This window comes from Venturia canescens, chromosome 1, assembly GCF_019457755.1.
Source record: "Venturia canescens isolate UGA chromosome 1, ASM1945775v1, whole genome shotgun sequence".
Lineage (NCBI taxonomy): Eukaryota > Metazoa > Arthropoda > Insecta > Hymenoptera > Ichneumonidae > Venturia > Venturia canescens.
Genome location: NC_057421.1, coordinates 33,489,128 through 33,512,146, shown reverse-complemented (window position 1 = coordinate 33,512,146; position 23,019 = coordinate 33,489,128). Strand labels below are relative to the sequence as shown.

General features: G+C 35.1%; 1 protein-coding gene across 1 annotated transcript in view; it reads right to left on the bottom strand.

Annotated features, from left to right (window-relative positions):
- LOC122410660 (protein espinas-like) overlaps positions 1–21,249 on the bottom strand; it is a 290,979-nt gene extending 269,730 nt beyond the window's left edge. Inside the window, exon 1 of the mRNA XM_043419004.1 lies at positions 19,658–21,249. The gene's annotated coding sequence lies outside the window, so the exon portion shown is untranslated. The remainder of the gene's footprint in view (positions 1–19,657) is intronic.
- Between the last annotated feature and the right edge of the window lie 1,770 nt (positions 21,250–23,019).

Below are 23,019 nucleotides of genomic sequence, written 5' to 3'. Positions count from 1 at the left end.
GGGGTCGTTTAGGCCCCAAGTGAGTGATTAGGGTTAATAATTGTGTGGTAACGAACCGACCGGGGTTTGACGTTACGAAGTGCGGGACAAAACTGTAACAAACGTTCGCATAGTTAGTAAATAATATAAATAAGTCCAATCAGTTGTTACGTCTTAACACATACTCCTATGTAGCCCCCTAATTTTTTTCGACATACTAGTAGATAGTACGCAAACTAAAGCCACATCATAATTTATCGACATATGTAAGAGTCATTTAGACATACAGTAACAATAACTCGTAGCTCATAGTACATAAAAACAACTCTATGTCATCATCCCGCCAGCAACACACAGCTAAACAGTATCGATAAGACCAACCCGAATTATTCGCCTCTATATCAGCTGGGAAAAACAATCACTCCTTACAGTTCTAACTCATGATGATCAACCGGTCCAAGTCCACCGATATCGTTAGAACTGAATCCACGTCGTTACGTAAAACTCCCTCATCCTAAAAACCGAACCAATCAAACCCTATAACCTACTTTCCCACACTTTTTCCCCCGTTTTGTGATTTTCGGTTTACTTCGTAGTATCTCTCAAAACCATCGCCAAAATTTTTTTTTTTCGGTCTCTACTCTCTAGAGTGGCCTAAGGCCTTAACGAAGGCTGAGTTAATCTTATTGCTGGTGATTGTTATACCCTTGGACCCCTCTTTACCTCACCAAAAATCATTAACATCCCCGACCCACACATTTGAGCCTCTCCTTGTTAGTTAAAAAAATCGAACTTTTTGGAACATTTCGGGATACCGTGCTTTCTTGGGGCCAGGCAAGTGTAAGTCTCTACGAATAAGCAGGACATACCCCCTTTTGATAATAATGAACATTTCTCTATTTCGTATCACCCAATCCACTGAACTGAACGCGGCCCCCCTCTACAATGTAATATTTTTGAGAAGAATCCAAACGCTCTGCGCCACTCAGCGGCCACAATTTGTAGCAAAAGATAATTTTTTTATGGCAACAGCATGATGCACTGTGAGTATGTATGACTCGCGAGATGAGACGGCTATCGTTCTCAATCTTATGTTAGTTTCATTCAGTTGAGATAGTTATACTGATTCATGGAGAACTTGCAATGCTAGCTAGAGTTGTGAGTTCGTCACAAGACACGTCATTTGATCGTCGCAAGACTGTCCTATGACCGTCATATATGACCATCTGAAAAATGACCGATACGCGGTCAATTAACGTTAAACAAAAAGACGGTCTTTTTAACTTCGAAAAAACGCTTTAAAAAAAATGACGTCACAAGACTGTCAAATGACGATCATTTTGGTGACATTTGACCAGACATAAAAATGACCGTCCTTTTGCAACTCTAATGCTAGCAATTCTAGCAGTGCATCTTTAACAGAACATCTCCAGCAGAGCATTTTTAGCGCAGCTCAGTTAACTTTGAGCTCTTTCAACTTCTTGGAGGGAAAATACTCTGACTTGGTGATGATATTATTGATTGCGGAGAACTCCATTTTACAATGGATGTAATTTTTGAAATTTTCTTCAAAGAGCCAGTCTTGACTCAACTTTACGAAGATGTGCAGTGATGCTTTTGTCGTCTGAGCTCCGGTTTTTCAAGGTTCCCATCTACGCCTACTCCAAACTGAATCATCCCCTTCCATACATTTATTCCACATTTTAAACAGCTTTAAACTTATTCTATATTGCAGTCCATGCAATCTTCTCGGTGGTCCTTTTTTCTGTACAGACGCAGATTCCGCTGAGTTTGATTCCGCCTGCGTTATGAAGATAAACTTGTCCAAACACATTCAGCTCTTCGCAAGATTTTCTACAATTCCGACGTTGAGGAACAAGACCGTCGATATGAGCGTCCATCGATGGTACATTCCAATGTTCAACGCAACGACGTAATAATGCAATCTCACTATCGGATTTGTAATATTCGGGTAAACGATCCCACAGTATATCTATATATTCACTAAAGTATTCTTCGACGACGGTTGGAGATATAATTCGGGGCTCCTCTGATGTCATTTCACACGGATTTTTCATCCGCAGAGTCTCATGGATATTTACAAGTCGTTTCATGATGAAGCGCTTTTCATAATTTCGACGTCTGGGTCTAACTAAATCAATATGAGTTCGCATCCAGGGTGCAAACTTCAACACCACACTGTAAATACTTAGGTAAACGATCCCATAACATAGGAATGAAGTTACTATAATGCTTTAAAAGCAATGCCTTTGGCAATGATTCAAATTAATTTTCTATTAATGTCAATGGAGCTTTCGCCGGGTGGATAGCATACAGACTTGCACACCTCTCCATCTCAACATTTACTTTCAGAATAAGCATTCTCTAGTCCGATTTCGTATATTTTTTCTCTGAAAAATAAAACATACAACTCTCAAGTCGAAAATTGGGGGAAAAGAAGGTGAATTTTCAAAAGAAATCTCATCACCATCTCAGGAATACCAAAATAAATAATACAGGACTACGTTCAATCTGATGATCGCAGTTTACAAGAAACATAAATCTATCATTCGAGGGATGTGGCATGTCTTTTGTCACAAATTATACTTTTTACTTTTTTTTCCCTGGAAATATACTTTGTCGATGCAATGCCGCAAAATATCAAACAGAACCGCTGTGTCCTCACTTCTCCCTCCACTTCCTTGCTACCCTGAGAACCTTCTCCCTCCACATACCATGCAGCCCCCGCAAAGGTCCCCACGCTCCCCCGTTCCCGCACCGCCCTGAAAACCCCGTGGGTTAGAACAGGTATAGCCCTACTACTTTGCACTGTTATGTCGCATAAAAACCCTAAAAATGTTAATGTGGGAATCACGTAAAAAATACTTCTTGCGAATAATATCGTATATGTCAAATGAATTATTGAATTTTTTATAGTCAGAAATCGATATCTAATTTGACTATATCATGTTATTGTTGTTACTGCATATTTAAGTGGCACATGAAGTAAATATTCCGCGTTTAAGAGCGCTGCAATTATACTAACCTGTTTGAATAAATAATATTATCACCCTGTTTATACTCTTGATTAATCTAACATAACAATTGATAAATTGAGAGTATTTAGCAAAACAACTGAACCTACACGTGAATCTCTCCGCTGTCTGCAATTAAATCTCATGAGTTAAATACCTAAACTATCAGTATAATAAAAAAATAATAATAACAAAAATAAATTATTGCTGATCGAAAGATCTGTCAAGGAAATTTTGTTCATTATAGTTTTCGTGGGACACTCATACTTTCTGTAATTAAGGTCAAGGTAACATCATAGCGGGAAAAATTAAATGTGAAATATAGTACCAGAGCACATGAAATCTCGAGAGGAAAGAAAAGGTGAGTATGAAAATGAAGTACAAGTAAAAAAAATAAGCTTAAGGTACTTATTGAGGTTCGTTCGGTAAGATAAACGAGTGGTAATGACCGTAGCACCTACATGATGAATTCTTTATCTTACTCCTTTCCATGTTTCTCTGTAGTGCGAGCGAATAGCATCTTCCAAAGCAAAGAATTATGCCTTCTTCGCCCATCATTCTTATACAGAACGGTGCATCATTTTCATACAGCTCGACGGAATATCTCACAAAACATAATAACAGACTTTTAGATGGAGCTTGTAAAAACTCACTTGTAACATTTTCCCCCAGTAAATATATTTGTTATATGTAAAATATATGACAAATATATTGTTTATATATGGTTCATTCCATACCAAACCGACCAATCCGTGACCCCGACCATTTTTGATTTGGCTGAAAAATTTCACTAGGTACAAAATGTACCTTCTGAAAGAAGTCATTTCTAATTTTTTTAGATTTTTTCCTCAACCCATCTGATCACAATAGATTTTTCAAAATTTCGTACAATGTTTTTGTAAACGCCCATAATTTCTTCAATAACAGGGATATCGAAATAAAATAGTAGGTCATTTTTTTTGTGAGTGAGTGTCTGACAGGCGTGGCAACGTTGCAGTGTCGCGGCAGAAGGAAGAGGAGTACATTAGATTGAAAGAGCGCTATTGAATACGTCCGCGAAATTCAAAAATGAAATAGCTTTAATCCAAAAAAAATTTGTCATTTTCGACTTTTTTGAAGGAGCTATCGTTGCAGATGTCAAATCATCAAACGTTGATGAGATGCGTTTCCGAATATTTTGTTTTAGCTTCAACCGCTGATTATACACTGCTTCCGTCACACACTTATTTTTCCATATTAATTTTGTTTTTTTCACCACGACAGTGGTGTCTTCACTTTGCTCACGATTCATAATCCCGTAATTCAAACATTTGTTTGTGTCCAAAAATATACAGAGCAAGTGACACTGTTTAAAATTTTTTGAGGTTGTATTGTCATCAACCATCAGTCGGTAACGAACCAGGCTCAAGCCTGCGTAAACGAGCACGGACGACAAAAGGGCCCCAAAGTTGCTGCGATTGTTCGTAATTTTATCATTTTCAATTAAATGAAGGTTAAACCATTGAAAAATGAGACAAGACGAGATATCATGTTAACTGTGATGAAGGATACGGATAATGTAAATTTTGGGCATTTGCATCGAGTAAATAAGAAAAAATACTGGTGGGAAGCTTATACGGCTCCAAAAAAAAAATAGTTACGGCGCCTAATGTATAAGCATAGGAAAGTTACGCCCACTCTGATCCATCCCCACTCTTCTTCTAAACAACCTTAACCTCTTCACTGGTGAGCCCGCCATATGGCGGGCTGTCGAAAAAATGCGTTATGTACGAAAATTCTTCAAACTTCAATACCAAAATCCGCACTCGGGGGTTTTTGGGGTCGCTGATTACGATTCCGATCTCAAAACTTCGAAATTCAAAATGGCGGATCCAATAGGGCGGACCAAAAATGCACAAAACCGATTTATGAAAGCGAAAGTTGGTACTCGGGGGTTCTTGGGGTCGCTGATTACAAATCTGCACTCAAAATTTGGTAATTCAAAATGGCGGATCCAACATGGTGGATCGATAATACAAAAAATCGTTTGATGAAAGCGAAAGTTGGTACTCGGGTGTTTTCGGGGCCGCGGATTACAAATCTGCACTCAAAATTTGGAAATTCAAGATGGTGTATCCAATATGGCGGACGATAAATGAAAAAAATTATTCGATGAAAGCGCAATGTGGTACTCGGGGGTTTTCGGGATCGCTGATTACAAATCTGCACTCAAAATGTGAGAATTCAAGATGGTGGATCCAATATGGAGGACGATAAATGAAAAAAATCATTCGATGAAAGCGCAATCTGGTACTCAGGGGTTTTCGGGGTCGCTGATTAGAAATCTGCACTAAAAATTTAGAAATTGAATATATATTTATTTTTTACCTCCAGCATTAGTTCGCGATTTTTAATTTCCACTTATGTTTATCAGAAATAGTTTCCGCTTATTGAATAATTGCTGTAATGAAATATAAAAAGTCAAGGCGAAGCGATCCACATGAGAATAATCGAAAATTCAATATATATTTTGTTTATTCGTCTAAAATGATTTAAAAATAACGATCTTCAGGCATTGCCCACCTGCACGATCGGAAAAAATGAACGCATTGACATTTCCAAAATGAAAACAATAAAAACACACGAGTCTTCCCTTACATTTGATCTAGCAGAAATATCCATATCAATTTTGAACCATTTACTAATAAAAGGGTTTATTTTTGAAATTTCAGATCCGTTATTTTGCATTTTCAAATTTCAAGTGCAGATTTGTAATCAGCGACCTCAAAAACCTCCGAGTACCAACTGTCGCTTTCATTAAACGATGTTTTGTGTTTTCGGTTCCCCATTTTGAATTTCGAAATTTTGAGATCAGAATCGTAATCAGTGACCCCAAAAACCCCCGGCTACCAAATTTCAAGTTGATAGTAAGCAAAATATCGTCTACCAGAAATGGTCACTTCATTCTCAAATGCTCTACCAGTGAAGGGGTTAAACCTGATATACACCATGAATGATGAAACACAACTAGAGACACGTGCATTTATGATTTTTGAGCACTCACCAGTCAAATCATAGAAATGAATAGTAGTAAGACTTTTCATTCAAGAAAGAAAACGTTGTTAAATAAATGTAGAAGTTGCCAAGCACATTAGATACCGAACAAAAAAAATTAAAAAAGAAAATAAATTGGACGCCAAAAATTACAAGAAAAAAAAGCAAAAATAAAACATTACAGGAATAAACTGCGACCAGAAAATAAAAATATATCTAAAAAATAAAATCCAAAAATTTTTTAAAATAATTCTAAACCAAAACATTGAAATAAATGAAAATTGGTGGTTGTACGTCGCAAATTTTTTTTCCAGCTCACATTATTTGAAAATTTGAAGATTTTATTTGAAAAAAAAGAAGATTTTTTGAAAATCAATTGTCGAAATGCTGATTTTTCAAAAAATCTGCTCCAAAAATTCTAAAAAAAATTCTAGCGAGTACAGAAACGTCAAATACATGTTTTTACCCTCTTGACAATTTTTCTAAAACATAATAGTTTTCTCGTGACGCCGGACTTTTTGAAAACGTTATTTTTTCACAAAAACGGGATAACGCGGTGAAAAATAAACCAAACGCAACTTTTTAAAAAACGAAATCAAAACTAGTGCTCCCCCCTTCACGTTTACCATAGTAAATATAACTGAAAAAATTTTCTACGAACCGTGCGCGCAATTTTTAAGGGCTAAAAAAAGCTTGAAAAACGGCTAACTTCAAAAGTGTGTACCGAGCTGAAAAAAAAATTGGAAAAGGTTTTATTAAGGTGCAAATTGAAGCTACATGTGTCCCCTTTAAAATGCCGTTAGCAAAATATCGATATCTCCTTTTTCGATTAAACAATTTAACTTTTGGTGCATCAAGAAATTTCAACGTGCGTCCCCAAACTTTTGAGCGATAGTGTATATTGTAAGTTAGATTTATTAGAAAATTCACATTAGTGGTATCGATGACAGTCAAGATAACGATAGTGTATAGTAAGTAGCGTGCCTGATTAATAGAAATCGGAAGCTAGGCAGGTAGGTCGATTCAAATCACCATTTGAGCAGGAAATTTGTTCCGCAAAAATTAATCTCGGCGAGCCTCGGGCCAGCAGACGACAGGGCTGTCAATGTACTTGTCCCAAGACTCTACCGACTCTTTTGATATCAGCTATAGCTGAAACTGATGATCGTAATAACTTATAGTCAGAAACTGGACGCTGAATAGAAATTTTTATTTTTTTATTTTTAAGCGATTTTAATCATGTCATTGGCTTCTTCATTCTCACATAATTCGTTATGAAAAATTTACATGAAAAATACAAAAAAACGATCCCAGTTCATGATAGTTACATTAAAAAGTGTAACAAAGTAAAATTGTGCGGACTTCATTGTTACGAATATTATACATGAGTGTGTTTTGTAATGCTTACATTTTAGGTATGAGTATGTCATATACGTATTCCTCGTCATTTTTTCATAACTGTGAGTTCGAAAAAGTATCACAAATATGACATGTATTTCGTAAACTTTCCATGAATGCTCTGAAATTGTGATGCAAAGAAATCACGTAATTGTTTTTTTTAACCTTCTTAATTTTGGTAAAAGGCTTTTGACGCGAATGAATCAAACGCGAAAAATACGAATAATACGATAAAGTGTAGAACATGACGAATACAAGGAAGGAATATAAAACAAAACAAATACAACGTAAAATGAGTGGTATCGGTAGCAACTTGTATCCTAGTGAGAGACAAGAAATATGTTGGGAGAGTGAAAAAAGAGAAGCCAAACGTGTTTTGTATAAAAGCCGATTCGTATTCCGATCACACTCTAAAAACGTGATCTTCGAAACATTTGCCAAAAATGGCGTCTCCAGAGTTTAATGGGCCAAGATATAAAGAGCACACATCTTTCGAGACGATTCTTGGCGTTCCAACGAGTCACAATTACGAAAAATGACTGCTGCAGTTGTTGAATGTTGTTTGTTCCTGATGCTCGTTTAAAGAAGCACCATGACGCTCTCGCCAACAGCAAAAAGCTTATTATTCCTTTCTGGGAACGTTAATTGGTCGTTTCGCGAATTACCCACACAGACAGAGGGACCCGGTCCAACTCACTGAAGAAGTATTGAAAGGAGCACAAAAGGAAAGGAGGGAAGGGGTTACTCTTCATATCGCAACCATTAACATACCGCGAATGAACGAGCCGGTTAAGCTATCGCGCTAGCTCCGGGAACTAAACGACTTTTTTCTCTTACAAAAACTTCACTAATTACTTGAGACCCCCTTTCCGTGACTTCTGTTTCTACTATTTCCTCTTCACCATTGCCATTTTTTCTACCCAACATTCGTTTTAGCGGAATCTTCTATTCACTCGGAATGCCTTAAACGTCGGATTTCGTCTTCAAGACCCTAATTGCCAAAAATCGTAGCATAAAATAACGTGGCGCATTTTCATTATCATCTAGGCAATAGACTAAATCAACGACTCAACGAATTATGTGATCACTGACAGCCAAAGGCCAAGAATTTTGCTAATCGTTCACAAGAAAAATATTCATTCCATTTATTTATTTGACGTACTCGTCCGGGCTCAATAGTAAATATTACTGAATCGTGGATATAACTTCAGTTTCGTAAAAGTACTTATCAGAATAAGCGAAACGTGGCTCCCAACAATCTCATAAAAAATGTTACATTTCGAATGCGAAAAGAGCATATAAGCAGATATGAGCATGTTTGCGCCTTGTATTCCACACGTTTATTACTTAATACAATAAAAAATAAATGATTGACGGATTAATTTCAAGTCAAGCGAATATATGTGAAGTGATACTTTCGAAAACACGCGTAGACGCTCGTCAGAACGAGAAGTATGGATATCGACAACACCATACTTACGTGATCGGCGTACGAGTTTTCTGGAATTCACCAACTCAACAGCAATATGTGGTGGCCATGTGAACAACAGAAGAAACAAAATACGAGTAAAGCAGAAATAAATGAAACGAGACTTATGAGAAAGGGCGAGATAAACACGTGAACGGGTAATTTTTATCTTGTAGCAACAAGTTGTTGTAGGGAACAATACATGAGTAGCAGATCGGTGACATTTTTTTACGGATGATATGCAACGCTATTCACCGAAGTTTTTTTATACGTGTTATTCTTAAGGAAAACTGAAATTTTATGTCACCTGGACAGTAGTCTCAGTGAAACCCCATGTGACACTCATGTACTTCAAAACACAAATATACGATGATTTATAAGAAGTTGTTCGATCTATTCTCTCGAAACTTGCTTCAAATGAGCAATTCATTACTAAAGGTCATAAAAAAACCATTTCAAACGTAATGAATAAAAAAAATTGAATCTGCTAAATCTTGGTAATGATTGAAAAACGTTTGGTATTCAAATGAACAAAACGTTGTCAAATAAATGTAAAAGTGACGAGTACATCGGATGACGAATGAAAAAAATTAAAAACATAATGATATGTAAAAGAAATCACGAAACCAACTGTAAATAATTTCCACAATACAATTAAGAAAAGCTTTCACAAATGATGAAAGAAACATTATATTTAGAAAAAACATAAATCCGTAATTATATTGTAAAGGAAAAAAAAATCAAATAGAACGTGAGAAATTCATTCCTACGGGAAGCATCCGGAACTTGAGAAAGTTCTAGTGAATCAAAAAGTTACCAAAAAATCGCATCAAAGGTAAAAGTCATTTGTTACTCTATGGTGGCAGAGACTTAGAAGAAAATCGATTCTTCTCAGACTTTCAGGATACCTTGGTATTCACAATATTCGACGTCGATTTCGTGTCGGTACAAATTATGTTTAAATATGTGCTAAAAGTACTTGTCCGGCCCATCACTTTTCATTCAAATTGCTCATTCAAATAAAAATCAAACTAGACCTTAATTAATGTATTATTTTTATGGAACTAGTATTAACGCTGCCGTTACACGCCCACTTGAATTCGGACATCATCCCATATATGCTCGGCGGCAACTATCTCTTCGCAATAATTCACTCATGTTTTTATGTTGATTTTAACAAAGTGCAATTGTGTACGTGATGATAAAAAAAAACGAGATTGTACAGACGAATCCTCTCGAAAATTTATTAAAATGCGATTTATTATCAGTTGAATATCTTCAGTAATAGAATAGGTTAGTTGCTATAACAAATAAAATTCGTTTGAAGAAGGAAATGTGAAGTAAAAATTGCCGTCATTTCAATATAAACTGGAGAGTTAATTTGGAAGCTTGACAATTTTTATCGTCCGAAGGGTATTTTTTCATCAATACACAATAATATCTCTTGTATATTACAGAAACATTTGTTTGGATTTTTTATAATGAATGCAATTAAGTTAAAATCTGTTGAGATAATTTTCTCAATTCCCTCTGTAGGCATACATGTGATCCATCAGATCTAAAAGAGCCCTGATTTTTATTTGAATGAGCAATTTGAATGAAAAGTGATGGGCCGGACAAGTACTTTTAGCACATATTTAAACATAATTTGTACTGACACGAAATCGACATCGAATATTATGAATACCAAGGGATCCTGAAAGTCTGAGAAGAATCGATTTTCTTCTAAGTCTCTGCCACCATAGAGTAACAAATGACTTTTACCTTTGATGCGATTTTTTGGTAACTGATTCACTACAACTTTTTCAAGTTCCGGATGCTTCCCGTAGGAATGAATTTCTCACGTTCTATTTGAATTTTTTTTTCCTTTACAATATAATTACGGATTTGTATTTCTTCTAAATATAATGTTTTTTTCACGATTTGTGAAAGCTTTTCTTAATTGTGTTGTTGAAATTATTTACAGTTGATTTCGTAATTTTTTTTACATATCATTATGTTTTTAATTTTTTTCATTCGTCGTCCGATGTACTTGTCACTTTTGCATTTATTTGACAACGTTTTGTTCATTTGAACACCAAACGTTTTTCATACATTACCAAAATTTAGCAGATTCAATATTTTTTATTCATTACGTTTGAAATGTTTTTTTTATGACCTTTAGTAATGCTTGCTCATTTGAAGCAAGTTTCGAGAGAATAGATCGATCAACTTCTTATAAATCATCGTACATTTGTGTTTTGAAGTACATGAGTGTCACATGGGGTTTCACTGAGACTACTGTCCAGGTGACATAAAACACAAATGTACTTGTCTCCAATTTTTCAACAACATTCGTGCTGTGACTTATGATTTGATTTGACTACTTTTTGTGCACTATGAACTTGACAAATTTTTACAGGATATAGGAAAAATCTTCATGTTAGGTAATGATTATCTCCCATCAGAGTGTACTTTCGAAACGACATTTATCGAAAAAAATTATAATTAAAATTATTTTCTGCCTCGTCGAAAGAGATATCGAAAAAAAGGGACCAAAAATTTTTTAATCAAATTACGGCTAATATATTTAAAAATTCAAAAAATTGTAACGAATTATCAATTTCAATGTTGAGATTAAGTCGTTAAATAACGACAGGATTTCAACGACTAAGGCGCTCAAATCTTTTTTTCAGATAACGCAATATTGATCGATTGGAATAATGAAATACAACATAAGAGGGTCACCCCGTGTGGGAGCCGGATTTTGTGGGGTTTTTCGCGATTTTTTTGCGGCAAGGAAAAAAAATATAGACTTTTGAAATTTAAAGGGTTTATTCAATGGTATTTCAACTCTATGGTAGAAATTTTAACTCTGATATCTCTAGTAGATTCGATGTAATGCTATTCCACAGGAACCCGTATGTTTCTTCATAGTATCCACGATTCCGGGGAATCGGTTTATCTGAGATCAAAAAACCAGGAGTGTTTTGATTTGTAAAGCAGTGGTTATCACCTGAATCAAAATCATACAGAAATATGAAAAATTAAAGGATTTGTCCGTTTTGAAACACCTGATTTAAATTTTCCAAAATATTGCATAGCTCAATAATCCTTTAATTTTTAATATTTCTGTATGATTCTGTACATTCAGGCGATAGCAACTGCTTTACAAATCAATACGCTCCTTGGTTTTTTGATCGCAGACAAACGGAACCTCCGGAATCGTGGAGACCATGCAGATGGTTTCCTTTGAAGTAGTTTTACACCGAATAAACCCGAAATATCAGAGTTAAAAAATTCTACCATAGAGTTGAATACCATTGAATGAGACCTTCAAATTTCAAAAGTCTATATTTTTTATCCTTGCCGCAAAAAAATCGGGGAAAAACCCCAAAAAATGCGGCTCCCACCGGGGGTGACCCAGTTAAGCCAAATCAGTTTTTTTGAAAATAAAAATCGTTTTATTGAACATGCAAGTTGGTTTAGGTATATTCACACACACACTAGGGTGGTCGTTATTTGGGATCAAAATTTTACCGTTTCCGCCCCCTAAATCGGTTCGAAAAACATAAAAAATAATGCTGTAATTTTTTCATATTTTTAAAACAATGCTTAACCTTCGACCATGGGGGTTGAAGTTTTTCGTTTATAATACATGGAATTTTTCTGCGTTTGTGATCACGATTTTACTGTGGATCTCAATACGTTTGGAAAATCTTGAAATTTTCAGAAATTACTTCACAAGCATGTTGCTACACGGAAAAAATTTCCAATACTCCTACCCTCAAAATATTGTATAGCATCACCATACTAATCCATTAATGCGCAAAATAACAATTTTGGACACTCAATTTCAAGTACACATCAGTTTTAACTGAGGAACAAAAGATAAAATCTTAAATATCTGGCATAGCAAGTTTCTGAGGGTGCTCTTTCAGAATATGGCACTTATTTTGTAAAATTAAATCAAAATCTTTATTATTTTTGTGTTTTGAATTGAAAAGTCAAGAATTTTTCACGTTTTTTTTCCTTTAAATCGATTTTCGTAACTGTTGCTGTACTCAAATAATCATACTATCGCCAGCAAAAGTGTTCTCAATGACTGACCTTTCCAGAACACTGGTGATGAACACTTTTTTCTCACTCAATTATTGCAAAATGGCGGTTTTCGCAAAACAGCATGATGAAAGTTTGCATAATTTATTTTCTCGAATGTCTCAACATAACAAAGAAATGTTCCAGAGCAAAAAGTATAGAGAATCATCTAAAAAATACGTGTGATTTTTTTCAAAATTTTTCTAGCTATTTTTGTATTTTTCAATTTCGATGGTTTGTAAAATTTTAAAAGCTCTGAAAAGATTCACACACATTCTTAGGATGATTCTCGAACAATTTTTGTTATGTAACATTTTTTTTAAAGCTGAAACTTTTTGAGAACAAAATTATGAACCTATTTATTATGCGATGGAAAATAATTTTTTTTTCAAAAAGTTTCAAATTTACAAAAAAAATTGATGTAACAAAAATTGTTGAGTATCATCCAAAAAATACGTGTGACTATTTTCAGAATTTTAAAAATTTTTCCAAAAATTGTCAAAATTGAAAAATACAAAAATAGCTAGAAATTTCTGGATAAAAATCAGACGTATTCTTTAGACGATGCTCAATATTTTTTGTTCTGTAACATTTCTTTGTTACGTTGAGACTTTCGGGAAAAAAAATCACGCAAATTTACATCATGCTGTTTTGAAAAAACCGCCATCTTGGAAAGACTGAGTGAGGAAAGAGTATTTATACATACTTTTATAATACTGGTTACAACCAGTGTTTTGGAAAAGTCAGACAATGAGAACACTTTTGCTGGCGATGATATGGTTATTTGAATGCAGCAACAGTAACGAAAATCGATTTGAAGTAAAAAAAACGTCAAAAATTGTTGACTTTCCAATTCAAAATGCAAATACTGAAGATTTTGATTTAATTTTACAAAATAAATGCCAAATTCTGAAAGAGCATCCTCAAAAACCCCCTATATCAGATTTTGGAGAATTTTTCTTTTCTTCCTTAGTTAAAACTGCTTATTTGAAATTGTGTGTCCAAAATTATCGTTTTGCGCTTTAATTAGGTTAGTATGGTGATGCTATACAACATTTTGAGGGTAGGAGTATTGGAAATTTTTTCCGTGTAGCATCATGCTTGTGAAATAATTTCTGAAAATTTCAAGATTTTCCAAACGGATTGAGGCCCACAGTAAAATCGTGACCACAAACGCAGAAAAATTCCATGTAGTATAAACGAAAAACTTCAACCCCCGTGGTCGAGGGTAATGCATTGATTCAAAAATCTGAAAAAATTACAGCATTACTTTTTATGTATTTCGAACCGGTTTAGGGGGCAGAAAGGTCAAAATAAATTTTAACCCCAAATATAATGACCACCCTAATATACACACATACACACACGCGGACATATTTTATTTCGAACTTAAATTTTACTTTGTTGGAATTCAAGTTAAAATTCTCGGTTATGATCAATTTAATTTTTTTATAACGTGATAGTCAGGTGCTATGTTGAGAGACACGGAATAAAAGAACTGTTTTGAGAATTTGTTTGTCAAAAGAAAGTCGAACGCAACGCCGAAAGAGTTTTGATGAATAATTCGCAATAGGGACCGTGCGCAGCGTCTACAGTGTCACTATGCGGCCAATTTCATAACTTTTTAGATGAAATTTGAAACAGGCGCATATGGGAATTATTACTTTTCGCATTATTTAACAAAATAAAATTATTATTTTTTATCACGTCTCGATCGAGAAAATATTGTTGCATTCGAGAGAGTGCTCTAATGCACAATTTCGACGCCGAGACGTTGAAGTATCAGTAAAATTTTATTATTTCCCAGAGGGCACCGTCCATTCTCCATGGAAAAGTGAGAAACGAACCAAGTGGATCAAAAGGTTAAACACTGTCAACTCATCCACTAAACTTTCTGTTTCGACGACATTTAAAACGCCATTCGATTCAAACAGTTTTTTTCCTTTTACGTCATTTTGATTTTGAATGCGATCATTGTTGATCGGACAAAAACCGTATTTGATTACTTTAATCATTATTTTTTTCCGAAAAATTAATTATTTTCAATGATATACAGTCAAAATATCATCAGAAAAATTGCATATTCAGACACGAGAGAGCGCGCTCATCGACTGTAGTGCTGCTCTCTATAGCTCACGCACGGTCCCTATAAGATACAATTCCTGAACCATCGGATGATCTATGTCAGCATTTTATATGAAAGTTATTAAAGAATAATGATTATTTAAGAAGATTAATATTTGAGGATAGAATTTGTAGTCAAGGTGGCTTGGGCTATGCCAAGAAAACTTAAAAGATATCAGGAAGAATATCGTGTTAGCTGGACGTTGTGCCACGAGACATGATATTCGGAACGGCGTCGGCTTCCCAGGGAAGTGCGATAGTTGGACTCTATGTCGCAGAGACTATAATAAGAAAACACGCAGAGATTACAAAAGGAAGAAAGATTCGAAAAAAATGATAAATGACCGGCCCCAGCAGAAAAACATCACTTTTATATAAAATGCCTTTTTTTCAATCGATTCGGACTCGCCGGCACCATTTTCCATCATCCCACTGACTCCAGCTTTTTCGTGGTGTCTTTACTATAATGATTTGGAATCGAACCAGGGGGGGAATTTGAAAAAAAAAATGTCAATCTCAAATAAGGACCACCCCCTAAGGTATATACTTGTATTATGGCACCAGAAAAGCAATATATAGGTATATAAAATGTATTATGGCACCAGATTTGTCACTAAATAAAACAAATAAACATCAAAAATGTGTGCGAAAATCCAAGACCATTTTTTGATGCAATTAAAAAATAAATAATTAATATCTCTTCAACGCGTTAAGCTACAGAGTTCGAAGAGGTCGCAATCGAAAGAAAAAAAAATAAAAAATATGTCAACTTATAATATTCTCCAGAATGCTATAATTAATTAATTATTGATGAAACAAATTTTGAAACATTTCGAAAACAATTGGAAACGCTATCGCTCCGGTAAAGAGTCTCTGGCAGCAACTCGTCATATATATAAATGTACTTGTCTCAGAGTCGCTGCCGCGACTCTAGATCTGCGGTGGGCTAATGCAAATAATTTTATTTCCAGTTGTCCTTTCGACGAGCTTCATCTTAGCATAATATGAGAAAAAAAAGGCTCGTGAAGCCGGGAAAAAAACAATATGGATTTTTTTCGACACACCCGACACGCTAGGTACAACAATTAAAGATGTACAGGTGCGAGGGCTGTTTTCAGATAGCACTCTCATTTTTTTTATGTCTTATAATCCAAGATTTCTTTCCTATGCCAATGAAATTTTAAGACCTCTTATCGACTGTTTGATTGAAATATTAACAGTTGAAAAGTACAGAAATTCACATGTCGCTTATGGCCACAATTACTTGTTACCCCCTTCAACCATCTTCATCTCACAATTTAATATATTCCTAAATTAGATATCAAATATTAAAACCATTATTTATATAAATAGAATCACTCGGAATCTAATGGTACGTTAAAGGGGCGGGGGAGGGGGGGAGTCAACGGACATCTGAATTAGAAATATTGAGTTGAAGATGACAAATGGTTGCAGAATGTTGAAATTTTTCAGGTTCATCTGTCACTTGTCATATATATCGCAATCTGTATCATATTGCCAATGGAAGTGGCAGTTGTACTTTTCAGAGTTATATATGGGGCATTCCACGTCAAATCAGCCACTTCAAAACTTTTGGATTTTTGATTTGGTTCAAAATTTTTCAGGTTGTTATACCCATTGAAGGAGCTCTCTTGATTTTTTCCAGAATTTTTAGTGGATTGGATAATAAGTTATGATTTTTGGAAAAAAATAGAGATTTTTTTTTCTTTTCCCTATAACTTTCCGAAAAATGGGTCGAATTGAACTTTTTTTTTAACTTGAGTGTTTTTTTCTGTTCTTTTCGAAGATATATAAAAAAAAATTATTGGTGTAGATTTTAATCAATTTTTCGCAATTTTAAGCAAAAAACCATTAATTTCAAACTATAAGACACTTTGAATTTTTTTCGAAAAAATTCTCAAAAAAACTTCAACTAATCCAACGATTTTTAAGACTAGTTGCGTTATGAGATCGTGTTGGGTTATATTTTTTTCGTAATTTTCAAAAGAAAATTTACCAATAAAATCTTAGTTTTAGACCTGGACATTCAACCAAAAGTGATGTTTCATACGTTTAATACCATTTTGAATTGTAGATCCTATTTGACTACAAGCGAAGTATCGAATAGCAGTTCAAAAAGTTTAATAGAGAAGGTAGTCATAAGCCATTGATGAGAGGAGAACTATCGGTGGGACAGTTCCGATCTGGCGAGATCGTTGTTGCAATCCAAAGGGATTGCCCACCGATAGTTCCCCTCTCATCAATGGCTTATGACTACCTTCTCTATTAAACTTTTCGAACTGCTATTCGATACTTCGCTTGTAGTCAAATAGGATCTATAATTTAAAATGGTATTGCACGTATGAAACATCACTTTTGGTTGAATGTCCAGGTTTAAAACTAAGATTTTATTGGTGTATTCTTTTTTCAAAATTACCAAAAAAATATAACCAAACGAGATCCCATAACGCAACTAGTCTTAAAAATCGTTGGATTAGTTGAAGTTTTTTGAAAATTTTTTCGAAAAAAATTGAAAGTGTCTTATTGCCTGAAATTAATGGTTTTTTGCTTAAAATTGATTAAAATCTACACCAATCATTTTTTAAAAAATATCTTCGAAAAGAACAGAAAAAAACACTCAAGTTTAAAAAAAATAGTTCAATTCGGCCCATTTTTCGGAAAGTTATAGGGAAAAGAAAAAAATCTCTATTTTTTTCCAAAAATCATAACTTATTATCCACTCCACTAAAAATTCTGGAAAAAATCATGAGAGCTCCTTTCAATGGGTATAATAATCTGGAAAATTTTGAACCAAATCAAAAATCCAAAAGTTTTGAAGTGGCTGATTTGATGTGGAATGCCCCATATGGTGATTTCTGATCTAATCTGTCAATTAACTACGTTGACAAAATATCTACCACTATTTCGACCACAAAATATCTACCACTTTCGACGTGTATACGGAATCGTTGGGTGGATTCAGAGCACTTTCGATATGTGTGCAGAATCTTTGTATGGGTTCAGAGCACCTCTGATGTGTGTGCGGAATCGTTGGATGGGTTCAGAGCACTTTCGATGTATGTGCGGAATTGTTGGGTGGGTTCGAAACACTCTTGAAGTGTGTGCGGAATCGTATTGGTAGCGGAATTTGAACGGTGGCAGATATTTTCCGCAGTTGTTTTGTCTTCGGTTATTTTAGCTACGGTTATTTTGTCCGTGGTTGTTTTGTCGCGAATATTTTTCCTGAGGATAAAAGTTCGTGACACAGCTTTGCTTCAGTAGATGAAGTTTTTTTTCTGAAGCTTCAACTTAATTTTTTGGCCACTTGCAAAATCGAGGTCTTTCGTGGTATCAAGTCACGTGACTTCATAAATTCGTGGGCTCTCTCTCTCTCTCATTATTTATATGATTGGTTTTTGAACTTTCATAAAAGTTCGTCATCAGTTTTATGTCATGATACGCCTAATTATTGTGAGACTATTACAAATTACAGCTTTACTCTGTTTAAAAAAGTTTCTATTATTTCACCAGGATGCAATCCCGCTGTACGATCGATATCTCAAATATCACACACCATGATACAAAAGTAATTTTAAACTAACTGCTACTATAATATCAAAACGGTCCTAACACAAAAATTCAATTTGGAATGAAACAAAATCCCAACAATAAATTTCAGAAACAGAACTCGAGGAAAAACTAATTATTATTGACAATCGAAATGGTGTTTGTTTCATTTTAATTATGATGTGCTGCTCAAGACTCAACAATTCACATAAAATCAGTTACCGCAGCTTTCCAATCAATTCCATTTTCACGATTCACATTTGAACGGATTATTTCAAAGTCGTTTATAAGAGTTTTTTGTTTTTTTTTTTTTCACGTATAATTTGGGAGATTCCTTAAAGTAAAAAAAGCTAAAAGCGACTCGAATGAATATACGTAAAGAGTCTCGATATCTGAGAATATCGGTGCACTCATGAAGGTTTTCTTCTTTTCATAAAGAGGAACCTGCTTTTCGATGAATAACAACAATAACTCAAGGGAACATGAGATAAAACGTAAAATCTACATCGAAAGGATGATTAAAAATAATTGAGAACGTAACCGAAAAGTGGTTTCTCGTTTTTAGAGCTTCCGCATATTCCAGTTTGTTCCGCCAAAGGAAAGAAGAAAGGTGGATCAAGACACAGCCGAAAAAAAGGGAGAGGGTCGTTATTTTTCGTTGTAGCACAGGTTGATGCCTGAATGCCCAGTCATCGTTTTCGGGCTGGAATCGTCTGAGAGCATTCGGTATTTCTTACGCTTCTCCGATCGTTTGGAAGCACACATGAAAAATCTGCACCCGGAGATTATCTTCATTAAGAGGACTTTGTGACTGAATACACGATTCGCTCGTTTGCATTGCAATTTCTCGTAAATGCTTTCAACACCAGATGGGTTTTATCAATTTGTTTCGAAAAAAAGAACAATTTTTGTCTTCTACGCGGACTACATTCCGTGTGCTCATTCGCGGAGGGAAATTTATAGTAAACATCTGTACCTGCTGTTAGATCCTTTCTTGTACAGGTGCAATTTTCGATCAGAATTTTACTCCAGCAATGTATGCAGTGCTTGAAGCAGTTCAAACTTTGCAACTGCAATGATCCTTCAAATAATCCCACTGAAGTTTCGAATATATGTAGGTATCCTTTCGAAAATTCACGCTCACTCACTTATCGTAGATCAGGAAGAAATTGCACAATGGTACATTAATTACTTGGCACGTACAGCGTGTTCGACGTACACTTAATCGAATCACTTAAGACACAAACGATCACGTATACGCACTCACCAATAAATAGATTTAAACAAAAACACTGCGTATCATCGATAAACCAACATTCCCCTTAATTGCTCTTTCCCTTAACAAGATCAAACACTCTTTATCGAAGAATATGATAACATCCTTTGGATTTTCACAGAATAATTTCATTAATTTTTTCAAACATTTATATCAAGAAATCACACAAACTTCGTCGCTGGAACACTATAAACAATCACACGATATATAGCTTGTATTGCTTTGTGAAAATGTTGTTCTATAAAAATTTCTTTATCCTGGCTAATTATGAAATACTTCGTAAATGGAAAGCCCGCCGGTTTTCAGAGAATTCACATAATACCTTACCACTCATTACTGATCAAGTTTGTCAATGTTGCAATCGACACTTGGCATTCGAATTGTTCCAAAAGCACAGGTCAGAAGTAGTATTAGAAGCATAATCGTCTCGTGGTTACGAGTTTGAAGTCTGGTCCAATCAACAGTTGAAACATGATAGCAAATAAAAAGACAACTGAAAGCAGCCCAGCTGGTTTTAAAAAGAGCGGTACCGCCATTGACCAAATATAAAGTGTGCCTCATATTTGTTACGAATACTGATCTCAAAATCAAACTATGTACAATCAAGTGATTGAAAGGCTCTTAGAGTTCTTGGAGAGCCAACAGCATGGCTTCGAGAAGAATTGTCTTTTGACGATGAATCAAGCCAGTAGAAAAAAATTTGTACCAAATGACTCTCAGCGAATCCCGAAAATCATCAGCCGCGTAAGGCTTGAGTGGAAATGATGCCCATCGCGATGCAATTAAACGACTGGATTGAAGAGTCGTAAAATAGAATTCGTGTATGCGTTAATTGATGGTAAGTAGGAAGAGAAAAAATATATACTTTTTTCCCAATCGAACGGCCGATAGAAGAATAGAGATTCAAGATAACAACCAGAGAACGAGATACAAATAAGATGTCAGGTATTCAGGTAGGGGGGCGATTGTATTTGGATGTCTATTGAAAAGCCATGTAGAACTATTTTAAAAAATATATAGTAACATTCGGCTAAATATTTTACAGAGAAACTAGTCGAGATGCTTGTGTCTGTTTCGATGATTTTATGTATCGTTTAGAATTACATATCATTGAGCAATGACAACTGAGAGATCCGACGTAATAAGACTATTCCCAGTCATCCCGGGCCGAGAGTAAAAGACTACTAATTCTGTTTCTATCGATGGTTCGCCGCACTCTACACACTTTATGCCAAGGATCTCCTGTTACCCGTTGGCTGCCAAGAGCATTAAAACACATACGGTGCATTCCAATGTTGTAGCGAAGCCTCGTTCGCCAAAGCGGCGCAGTGTGCACCTTTCTCAACGATGCACTTGCTGATGATACGAAACTAACACCACACCATTCACCATACTTTAGAAACATACGAAATTCGCTTAAACCCTATTAGGTCGATCGGTCGCGCGTTAACGATAAACTTGTTCCTGATCCCGCATACGATAAAATGCATGACTTTAGTTTCCGTCAACAAGTTTCGGACATGCTTTGGAAAAAAGGGCACTGGAACGGAATGGCAAAAGAACAAAAATAGTGATCACGTGGGCGAAAGGACTATAACTTCACCATAATACAATGAGACTCCAGCCGGACCCGGAGTCGAACTGCTCTGGCTGTTGAGATGAAGGCCTCGCGAGAACTTCTCCTTCCATCCTCACCGGCTCTTCCTTCATTCGACCATTTCCACTGCCGCCGCCACCACCACCACCTGCTCTGGGACCATCGACGGGTCTCTCTCTCTCTCTCTCTCTCTTTCTCTCTCTCTCTCGTATATTTTTATATTGGATTATAGAGTTTTGAAACAACTGAAACCCATTATGTTAAATAAGTTTAATTTCTTTTCAAGTTGATTGATTTGTGAATGGCCTTGAAAGTTCTCGAAACCAATACAATGCCTAGTTTTACAAAGATAACGATACGTTTCTACTCAGGGATTCTGTGTCGAACAGGCCACTTTTTTTTCGACCATCTCAGATCATAACTGGTTATATCGAAGTACTGCTAAAAAGCACTTTATGTGAATTTTTTCACATGTTTAAATTCATAATTTTAGAAAATACCATTTTTTTCAAATGATCATATCTCGGAAACTTCAAGTAATTAAAAAAAAATGTTATCACATAAAAATTGTAGTTTCATGTTAGCTTTCGAACGGACAACTCGAATTAATTTTTACGTTCTGGTAACGATGATTTTTTTTACGGATAAAAGAGGGGAATTAATTTTTATTCAGAAATAGCCATTTCTTTTGGCTGAAAAAATTACAGAATCAAGGTTCATTTTTTTACAAAAATGAAGCCACACAAATTAATTTTTTTTTACCGGTACCTCGACCCGTACCACTCTGGCGATTTTTTCGCGAGATCGTCAAACATACCGAAAAACTCTGTAATTTTTTCAATAAAAAAAATGGCTGTTCCTGAATAAAAAAATAATTTACCCCTCTTTAGATAAAAAATCATCGTTACCAGAATGGAAAAATGATTTCGAATCGTCTGTTCGAAAGCTAACACAAAACTACAACTTTTATATGGAGACAATTTTTTTCAGTTACTTCAAGTTTCCGAGATATAATCATTTGAAAAAAAACGGTATTTTCTAAAATTATGAATTTAAAAATCTGAAAAAATTCACGTAGAGTGCTTTTTAGTAATACTTTGATATAACCAGTTATGAGGTAAATCTGAGATGGTCGAAAAAAAGTGGCCGGTTCAACAGAGAATCCCTCACTAACATTTTCAGCCCCAACCAAGCTTAATTAATCTTTCTGTTTCATATATTTTAATTTCCAAAAATTCAACGGTGTTTGAATTTGGAGCGTTCGACATAGTGTGTGAATATAACATTTCTGCAGCAACGTCGTTTCTGTATTATTTTATACTGCTCTCAAATCTTCCAAGCAGTATGCATTCTTTCATACAAACCATTCGTTATATTTTCAATAATTTTGAAGCAATAACTAGTGTCAAAGCCAGAGGTGAGAGATAGTATTAGTCTCAAGGTCACTCTGTTGAATGACTATCTT